Source organism: Crocodylus porosus, unplaced genomic scaffold (assembly GCF_001723895.1).
Source record: "Crocodylus porosus isolate Cpor-Errol unplaced genomic scaffold, CroPor_comp1, whole genome shotgun sequence".
In the NCBI taxonomy this organism is placed as follows: Eukaryota; Metazoa; Chordata; order Crocodylia; family Crocodylidae; genus Crocodylus; species Crocodylus porosus.
The window spans coordinates 12,222,223-12,231,892 of NW_017728886.1; the positions used below are offsets into that span (position 1 = coordinate 12,222,223).

Below are 9,670 nucleotides of genomic sequence, written 5' to 3' on the forward strand. Positions count from 1 at the left end.
TATCTTCTGGCGTGGATGCTTTGCCCCAAAGTTTGGTGTCATCGGCGAACTTGGCCAGTCCACTCCTGACTCCAATGTCCACATCATTAATGTCAGGGATAGCGTTTTGATACAGATGGTAATTTATCTAAAAGGAGGCAAAGGGATGACTTAATCACAGACTCTACAGCAGGAGTGTCAAACATACAGTTCATGGGCCGAATTCAACAGGCTTACCTTCCACTTCATACTTGACCGGGACTGGTCCTGTGGTCAGAGCCTTCCCCTGCACCCATTCCAGCTGCTTCTGTCATGGAGCCACATGTGAAGCCTACTGCAGCCAATCCAGAACCAGTGCTGTACACGGTGCCCACAGGCACCATGCATGGCAAGGCCCCTGGGCTGGTTGGAGCAGGTGCTGCATGTGGTGCAATGTTGCACCATCTGCCGAGGGCATTGTGTGCAGTGCATAGAAGGGGGAAGAAGGGCAGGATCTGCTGGCCATCCTGCTCATGGGATGGCCCCAGGTCACTCATTTGGGCCATGGGGCCAGATGAGTTTGACATCCCTGCTCCAAAGGCTAAGTCCTATTTCACTTTCACAGTCCTAAGTAGCACTTACGCACACTTTGGGTTTTATTTCTACTTGTGGTGGAATAGGATCATCCACGTGCACATGCTAGAAGGACAGAGGAGGACCACCTTTTAGTCCAGTAGTCAATGGCTAGGACACTTGTCTCTCCTGCTCCCTGTGCAGGTTCTTAGCACGCTTCTCACCCAGGGAAACTTTGGGCCTGCATCTCTTGCTTCCTAGCAAAGTGTTTCAATCACCAGACCTTAGCTAGGCTTTAGCCAGACCATTCTCCAGCCTTCATTTTGAAGCTGGCCCACTTGGCAGTTGGGAGAGGAAGGTATGTGGGGCCAGAAGGTGGCAAGCAAGCCGGAAGGAGCATGGCTTAATGAAATGGCTGTAGGTCTGGAGGATAGGAGGTTCTGGGTTTTGGCCCTTGCTTCAAGTGGGGCTGAAACTATTCCGCTGCTCTATTCCAATTAATATTAGTGATAGCAGGGAATGCTTTATGTGGCAGATAAAAACATGCTGGGATCATGTTCAAGCTGGACAAATTCAGGCTAGGAATACAAAGGACATGTTGACAGTGAGGATGGTAGCCACTGGAAGTTTGTATCTAAAAATGGGGGGGTGTGGGGTGGTGAATTTTCCATTATTTCATAACTTTGTTGGGACTGGATTGCTTTCTGAAATCTATGCGTTGGCTCAAATTATAGTTATGGGCTCAGTGCTGGAACTGGCAGGTGAAAAGCCCTGTGTTATGTGTAGGCTGTCACACTAAATGATCATAATGTTCCCTTCTGGCCTTAAAATCTATCAGCCTGTGAAACGTTTGTCTAAAGGGCAGATATGCTGTAGCCTTTGTATTTCTAACTGGAGAGAATATGTTGGTCATTTCTTGGAGAGAGAGATGACAAGAGAGAGACTGCTGGGATACGTTGGAGAAAGGAAAGTTTCCTGGAAGGAGTATGGAGTAAAGATGGAGCCATTTTTAGTAAATGTGATGCAAGGAATTACAGGAAATCTCCTTGTGCTAGCAAATCAACCCTTGGGAGTGTCTGTGTCTATGAGCAGTCTTTGTGAGAATGGTTGCCTTGGGTTTTCTGCATCTGTGGCGGGAAAGGACAGTTTTATCACTTTTCTGCAGGGCTCTATTTGAACTACGCCTGGGGAAGATTGTCAGGATGGCTAAGTCTCTAGCCATACTGGCCTTAAGATGGTTTAGAGTTGGCTTTATGGATCTATGCTAGCCCTTTATATTTACCCAGCGTAGCCTTCTTTGTGTCACAGGAACCCGGTTGCTCTGAACGATGCTCTGCTATTGGTGATGCCTATCAGGATTGTCATGGATACAAGTGGGACTTAAATCCTTTCCCAGGCACACAATTACCTATTGATTTCACTTGGAATTATGTGTACTCAGCACCTCTGAAAATCATGTCTTGAGGGGCCTTGGTTTGTTACCGTTTTAGATCATCTACTAGACAAGTATTTTTACAAAGGAATTATACTGGATCAAGTGGAAAGATTGAAACTTGTAACAAATAAAGAGAACAAACCAACAATGACAGGAAAATGGTTGTAGTGCAGATTAATTGGTTAAGTGCAAAGCAGAGCTGTAAAACATAAGTCAAGCCAGGTAGATAAAAATAGCTTGATAGACAAGGAATAAAATGTAAAATACAGGAACAAATGCAATTTCAACGGAAACAGGAAGTTTTATGGGGACATATTGCCCTGAGTTAAAGAATCTGAGGCTGTAAGAAACAGCCAATAAAGCAGAAAGATAAGAGTTTATTATTTTAAGAGGTTAAGGTTTAGAAGCAAGATCTGTGACATTTCTTCCAGCATCAGGAGAGATCCAAGCACCAGTATTGTGCGGAGTACCTTTGAAAGCCATCCCTGGAGTTTCTTCAGACTAATAGATGAGAACAGCTGTTTTTAGACCTGTTCATGCAACAATTTTTTGTCCTTCCTCATAGTACAAGAACATTGAACAACCGTGTCAAAGGGAACATGTTTGAACCTGATGCAAGAGAGCAATTTTAACATGATAGATACTTATCTTGTGAGTTCTGTTGCCTTCAGATGTCATTGAACCTAGGATGTTAATAGGAGTCAAAGAAGGATTAGGTAGTCATATATACAATGAGAACATCTACAGGCAAATTAAATAGAGTACCAAATATCTTATAGGCAAGGTGGGTAACATTGCCTGTTAAAGCTGCCTGACACTTCCCATGGTAAGACTGTGATTTCTAAGCCTTCCCAAACTTTAACTGGACCACAGCTTTCCATGTGGGGTTTCCGCCTTATGTTGAATGCCTCTGGAAACCAATGTTTCTCCAGAAACAGAACCCTTCTAGATAAAAGATGCCACCTATGTGGTACATGCGCCAGTCTGGAACTAGCAGTACTTTTCCTGTGTTGGGGACTCCAGGTTATCATGGGCTGGGCCAGGCCCTGAGAATAAAAGCTGGTCTCTCCTGTGCTGTCACTGACCTTTCCTTATCGATCCCAGGGAGGACAGAGAAGGAGAATGACTTGGGAGAAGGAACTGCATGAAGGAGCCTGAAGGGAAACATAGACTGAGATCTGGAGTGTGGGGAAAGTTGTAAACTAGCTAGACAAGGAGTCAGGGGCTAGAAGCCAGGAAAAGAAGTGGTAGTTTGAGGTGAGATCAGATCAGGAGGCAGGAGGAGACTTGAAATTGGTAAATGGGAATCCATAGGGAAAAGGGAAATAAGTTGTGAGGAGTAGGGGACAGATATGATAAGGAGCCTGGGTACCAGGGGAGAATTGGGAATGACTAGGAAAGAAACCAGAGTTGGGAGAGGTCACTGAGAATGGGTGAGTCCAGGGACTGGAACTGGGAGCTGTTGGGAATAGGATATATGGGTAGAGAAGATGTGGGAAAGGGCCCAGGCAAGTGTAGGCTAAAGGTGGGAAGAAAGACAGATCTAATGAGGAGCAGGAAGAAGGGAACTTGTTATACAGCCAGTAATAATTTTGGCAATTTTTAATTTTGAGAACTTAGTTTTGCAATCTTGATCATATTCTTTTAACTTAATGTTTTGTGTGTGATACAGGATATAAAGCCTTTATGCAAGAATCAACCCCTGAGTGGGGCTTTTAAAAATCTCCCCACCCCCCCAACACATTATTCATAATTATCTGCTGTGAGGTTTCCTACACTTGCTATAGCACTTACTGCTGCCAGAAACATGCTCCAAAACTGGGTAGATTCTGGGTCCAATCTGGTGGGGCAATTCTCATCTTCCTATTGGTTGCATACATTTCCAAGATCCCTGCCACTGTAGTATCTGGATACTCGTGATGCAATTTAATTGAGATCTGCTAAATAAGGCAATAAATGTTTCCTCCCACCTTGTTTCAGCCAGTATAACTTTCTTAAAGGAAAGCATGTCAGGGTCTATTCCATCAGTTGCCTGGGGTGGCTCGGGAGTGGTGAAAGGGGTAGGAACCAATGACAATAGTTAAGCGAATACAATGCATCTTGCACTGAGCCCTTAATATAGAAAGATGGATTATCAACAGAATAGCTTCATGGTTGTTAGATGCTGGAAGGGACCTTACAGATCATTGGGTCCAGTCCCCTGCACTTGGGCAGGAAAGACTGCTGGGATTAGATGACCCCAGCAAGATGGGCATCAAGATGCTTTTTGGAGACTGCCTGGGGAGGTGACTCTACCACCTCTGGGGGGAGCCTGTTCCAAACATTTGGCACTCGACTTGTAGAGAAGTTTTTTCCTTATGTCTGGTCTGAAGCAATCGTCAATCAGCTTGTGTCCATTATTCTTGCCCTCCCCTGGGGGGGTCTTGGTGAATATATGCTTACCCAGGCCCTGATGTACGCCCCTGATATACTTATAGGCTCAAGAGGAACTGAAGCCTTCCAAAATCTTCATGGGAGTTTCGTCAAGTGTTTATGATGCTCAATAGGGTTGTGTGAACTTGGGTCTGCAAACTTCCCTGCTGTCTGAGACTAGACTATAACCACCTTGTGAATGGAAGCACTTGCCCACGTCCCATGTGGGGAAGGGAAGGCCCAGATAGAATCATGGAGGGATTGGACTGGAAGGGACCTCAGGCGGACATCTACTTTCACCTTCTACTCTGAGGTTTTTGTTTCCTTGGATTGCCCTTAATTCATTCTTAGCTTGGGCCACGGTGTTTAACTAGTTTGTTTCAAGTGTTTCCCCCCAGTATTATTCATGCCACCTGACTATAATAGTTGGCATTTTACTACTGGTACATCTGCCTGTGGTGCTTGGTGGCTATACACACACAGACAGAAAAACCCTTGGTCTGTGGATCTTCCATGAAGTAGCAAAGAACTTCTATTCCCTTTCTGTGGGTTCCAGTTTGCACCCCTAGAGTGGCACATAGAGGACTTGCTTTTTCACGGTTGTGCATCTGGCACCTTCCCCTCATGGTGGTGCCATGCATATTAATTTTTCTTCTAATTTATGCCGACATCTTTCAAAAGACGTAGTTCCTGATCTGAAGCCCCTTGAGTTGATGGAATTCTTCCCACTGATTTCAATGGACTTTGGGAGAGATGCACATTGTAAAAAAGCAAGTTACAAGTTGCTTTTTAGATTCCAGTCTTCAGAGACTGGGTGAAAGCTTTGGAGAGCTCACTCGCAACAGCTGCCTAATTACACATGGAAATAGCCCCATTGCAACTTTGGACTGGTTGCCTTGTGTATAGGAAAGATGCCTGAAAGAACAACTGACTTCCTTTCTACACCTCTCCTGGTGGCCTGTTCCCATAATCTGGGGAAAAACTTGCAGTGCTTGTACCCCTTTGAATAGCTGCAGTCACTACCATGTGCAATATCTAGTCTCTGCTGGTTGCATTTTTATGTTTAGATTGGCATAAATGACCTCACTGGAGTCTGTAGAATTGCTCTGCATTTACACTGATGGGAGAGAGATGAGTCTCCTTCATGGACTCCCTGAGTGCCGGGGGGTAGGAGATGCCAGTCCTGCAAAGGCATAACATAATTATTTGCCAAATACCCTTTCTGTCTACTGGTTTGGGGTCCCAGGAGCATAAAATTAAACAGATGCATGCAATTAAGCAATAAATTGGAATGACTTGCTCACTGAGAGTAGCGAGATATTGATTTGAGATTCTACAAGAAGAAACTGTAGTCCTGCTTGATTTGCCAGGGATTATATTTCACTACTAATTAAAGTTCAACAGTGTAGCATTCCCTCAAAGAGTTGTCAAAGATTCCTTCCGGGGTGTTTCTGTAAACAGGCAGAAACTTTTATGATATAAAAAAGCTGATATATTCAATAGACTGAAATTTTGGCAAGAGAGCTTGAGGTTTATTTAATCATTGATTTAAAGCCAAAAGCATGTTTTTCTTTTCATTGCTGACCTTGGTTGTATTAAAACTGTAAATACAATAAAGCTGGCTGGTCATATATGGTCACATTATTTGTGGGATGGATTGCTACACTGACTGGAATTACATTACCTTAGGTTATTGGATTACATATCATGGCATCATGAATTTTAATATTATTTTGTTTAAATGCAAATGCTAAAATAAATAATTGTTTTGCCTGGGGTGGTGGATTAGTTATTCAAGATGATCTTACTGCATAGTGAAGATAAATGTGTTAAAGGAAAAACTTGACATCTTATCAATTATTTCCATATAGAAGTCTTAGCAGAAAAAAATGCTTGTCACAGCAGTTTCCTTTTTAGTTCCTTAATCATGTGTTAAGTAAGTCTGTGGGATAAGTTTAAAGCACACTTTCAATCTGTTTAGAGTTAATGAATGTTGAGAAACCATTATACGTTGGACTGCACCTTTTCGGTCCATCTTGAGGAAGAAGCTGGCCCAGGACCAGACTAAGGAACAAATTAGAATTGTAACAATTTCTCTCCTGCTCCCTGTAGGGAACAGACAATAGAGCTGTGCTAAATTTTGGCAGCTGTTTCATTTCAGGGGTGTTTCAGCCCTTTTTGGTGCCTGAAACACCGAATTTGAAAGAAAATGGAAGGCTCCAAAACGTCTCCAAAATGAAATGAAACTGTCCAAAACATTTTGGGAGTTTGGGATGTTTTGGAGGTGCCCCCTGGGAATAGTCTGGCACAGTCCCACAGCCCTCCTTTTAAAGTGCCAGAAGACTGGGGCTGGGCGGGGAATGGGGATGAGCAGGGCAGCCATGGGAGCTTCTCCCATGGCTCCCCCCGCTCAGGGAGAGGCAGGCACAGTTGGAAGAGCCACAAGAGAAGCCCCTATGGTTGCCTTGCCCAGCCCTAACCTCCCAGCACTTAAAAAAAGCCCCATACTCACCAGCTGCAGCAGTGGGGATCAGGGCCTCTGAGGGCTTGTGGCAGAGTCCCCCCGTGCAGCACGGGGCAGTAGGGGGCAGCAGGCATTGCCCCCCTGCTTGGCACCTGTTGCATCACATGGGTGCAGCTTGGCTCGGCAAGACACTTCATGCTGAATGGAAGCTGGGGTGGCTCTACCTGTCAGCTGAAGCCCAGCACTGCTCAGTCCCAGCAGCCCCAGCTCCCAGCAAATGTGCAGCACCCTGCTGACCTGCACTGAACCCACATGATGCGACAGTTGCTGCAGCTGGTGATTGCGGGGCTTTAAAAAAGTGAAAAAGCCCCGCACTCACAAGTTGCAGCAGTGGTGACTGGGGCCTCTGGACACTTGTGGCAGAGTGCCCCCCAGGCAGTGTGGGGAAGTGGGGGCAGTGGTGATCACCGCCCCCCCCGCCTGGCATCTGCATGGCAGCTGTCTCATGGCATGGGTGCAGTATGGCTTGGCAGGTTGCTGTACGCTGTCTGGGAGCTGGGGCCACTGTAGCCGAGTGGTGCCAGCTTCCAGCTGACACATGGAGCCGCTCCAATTCCCAGACAGTAGCTCGGTGCCCTGCCAAGCTGTCATGATGCAAAAGCTGTTGTGCGGGTGCCAGGCAGAGGGTGGGGGGATGATCCCCACTGCCGTGTGCTGCAAGTGGGGGCTCTGTTACAAGTGCCCAGAGGCCCCAGTTGGTGCTGCTGCAGTCGGTGAATGCAGGACTTTTAAAAAATTTTTATTTAAAGTGCTGGGAGGCTGGGCCAGGCAGGGCAGTCATGGGGGCTTCTCCTGTGGCTCCCCTTGCCCGGGCAGAGGCAGGCACAGCCGGAGGAGCCACAGGAGAATCTTCAGCTGCCTGGCTGTGCCTGCTTCTCCCTGGCTGATCCAAATCTCCAAAATAGTGTTGAAACTCCAAAACAGATGTGGCTGAATCAAAATGCAATGTTGATCCAGAACACCGAAACAAATCACTGTCCTCTAGAACTGCTGAATCCAAAACCAAAATGAAACATAGCCTTTTTGCACAATCCTAATAGACAGATAGGTCCCAAGTGGGATCTATCCAGTGCCTAGTAGTATAAGTGCTTTATTGTCATTGAGCAGCATTGGGAGTTTTTGGTTCTTTTAGGCACTTTGGGTAAATTCCACTCAGGGTCTATCTCCATCTTTAGGCACTTTGATAAATCTAACCCTGGGTTACTTCATTCCTTTTCTCTACACCATTTATTTTTTCCCTCATATTACATATGACCTGTTATTCTGCCTGGTGAATAGGGAGGGAGAAATCAGGGCTCTCCCCACTGCCCATCTCTTCTGCTCACTTCATGCCCATGTCCTCTGGGGGCAGCAGTGGATGAATATTTCTTCTCCTGCAGCTGGTGTCACAATCTGAACCAGGAGTCCTTATTCCTCTTGGCCTGTTGATTAAGGTCGGTGACTATCTAGCTCTTGGAGAGAATGGAATAGGACAAACACCAGAATGTAGTACTGTACCCCTGTGGATTAGTAAGGAACAATTCTTTCCAAATCAAGCAGATTGCTGCCGTAAGATTGTAATGTTAGCTGAGGAAGCCATTGTTTTTTGTGCAGTGCCGGAACGCGTAGTGCATTGAACTACATTGAAATTGTAATTTCAACATATAATACAAATTGGTTTGTGTGTTGCAAATGTTCTCACATGGACTGCAAATCTGGGAGGAGACTATATGCTAAGGGTCTTGACAAATAATAGCAAAGTATGCAGTGCAGTGGAGGAGCTTACCAGGGCCCTGGAAAACTGTCATGACCAACTTTGCCTCAGTGACAGGCGCAGACTCTTGCCCAGATAAACTGTGATATTCAAGTGATGTGAAAAGTCCAGGCTGGTGGGATAATGCAAAGATGATCTAGAGCAGCGGTTCTCAAACTTTTTTCTTCGTGGACCATTTGAACATTGCTGAGGGTCTTATCAGACCACTTAATAAACTTTTTCTTAGCTCTACAAATCAAAGCCCACAACTCAGATTTTAATATCAGTAGTCTTACCTTACGAGTACAGGTATTCTCGATTGTTCCACAGCCTTTCTGCGAACAACCGGAGTGGAGCTCGTGGACCACTGGTGGTCTGCGGACCACAGTTTGTAACCCTCTGACTAGAGCCAGGGTTCTCAACCTTTTCCTGCCTGAGGACCAAAGCGGCTCCTTCCCATGCCAGACTGGGTGGGCAGACCCCTTGAGGCCTGCTGGCAGCCCCCCGGGGGGCCATGGTTCCCCAGTTGAGAGCTGCTGATCTAGACCGATTAAAAGACGGGTGGAAGAATGAGGTCATTACTGTGGAGGAATGCACATTGCTGGTTTTGTTAGTGAAAGAGATGGGTAGTAAACTAATGAAAAACCCAGAGGCAGTGGAAAGGAGAAGTGGAAAGATTACTGCTGATGGGTTTAGAGAGGATAACACAAACGCAATGAGCTAGAAGCAGGCCGTTTAATAAAGCTTGTGCTACTTGGGTCAGGAAACACACTGGTGTCATGTCATAGGGTGAAATGCCAATAACCTCTTTTTTCTGTAGCATTAGTGTGCTGAAGGCTTTGTGGTCTGTGCTGGACACCTCGTAACCAGTGAGATATTGATAAACTGGCTGGAGTTCAGAGCCCGGCCCAGAAAATAATAATGGCCTGGAGGGAATGATTTATGAGGCAAAGTTAAGAGCCAAATGTGTATAGTTTGTCTCTATGACAGTCTGATAATACAACAGTGTAAATACCAGGAAGGAAGAGGCATTATT

At 45.7% G+C, this 9,670-nt stretch overlaps 1 long non-coding RNA gene across 1 annotated transcript in view; it reads left to right on the forward strand.

The window, feature by feature from the left end:
* Positions 1-8,897, forward strand: part of LOC109319358 — a 22,370-nt gene extending 13,473 nt beyond the window's left edge. The window contains exon 3 of the long non-coding RNA XR_002103495.1: positions 8,787-8,897. This is a non-coding gene — a long non-coding RNA (uncharacterized LOC109319358). The remainder of the gene's footprint in view (positions 1-8,786) is intronic.
* The last annotated feature ends 773 nt before the right edge of the window (positions 8,898-9,670 follow it).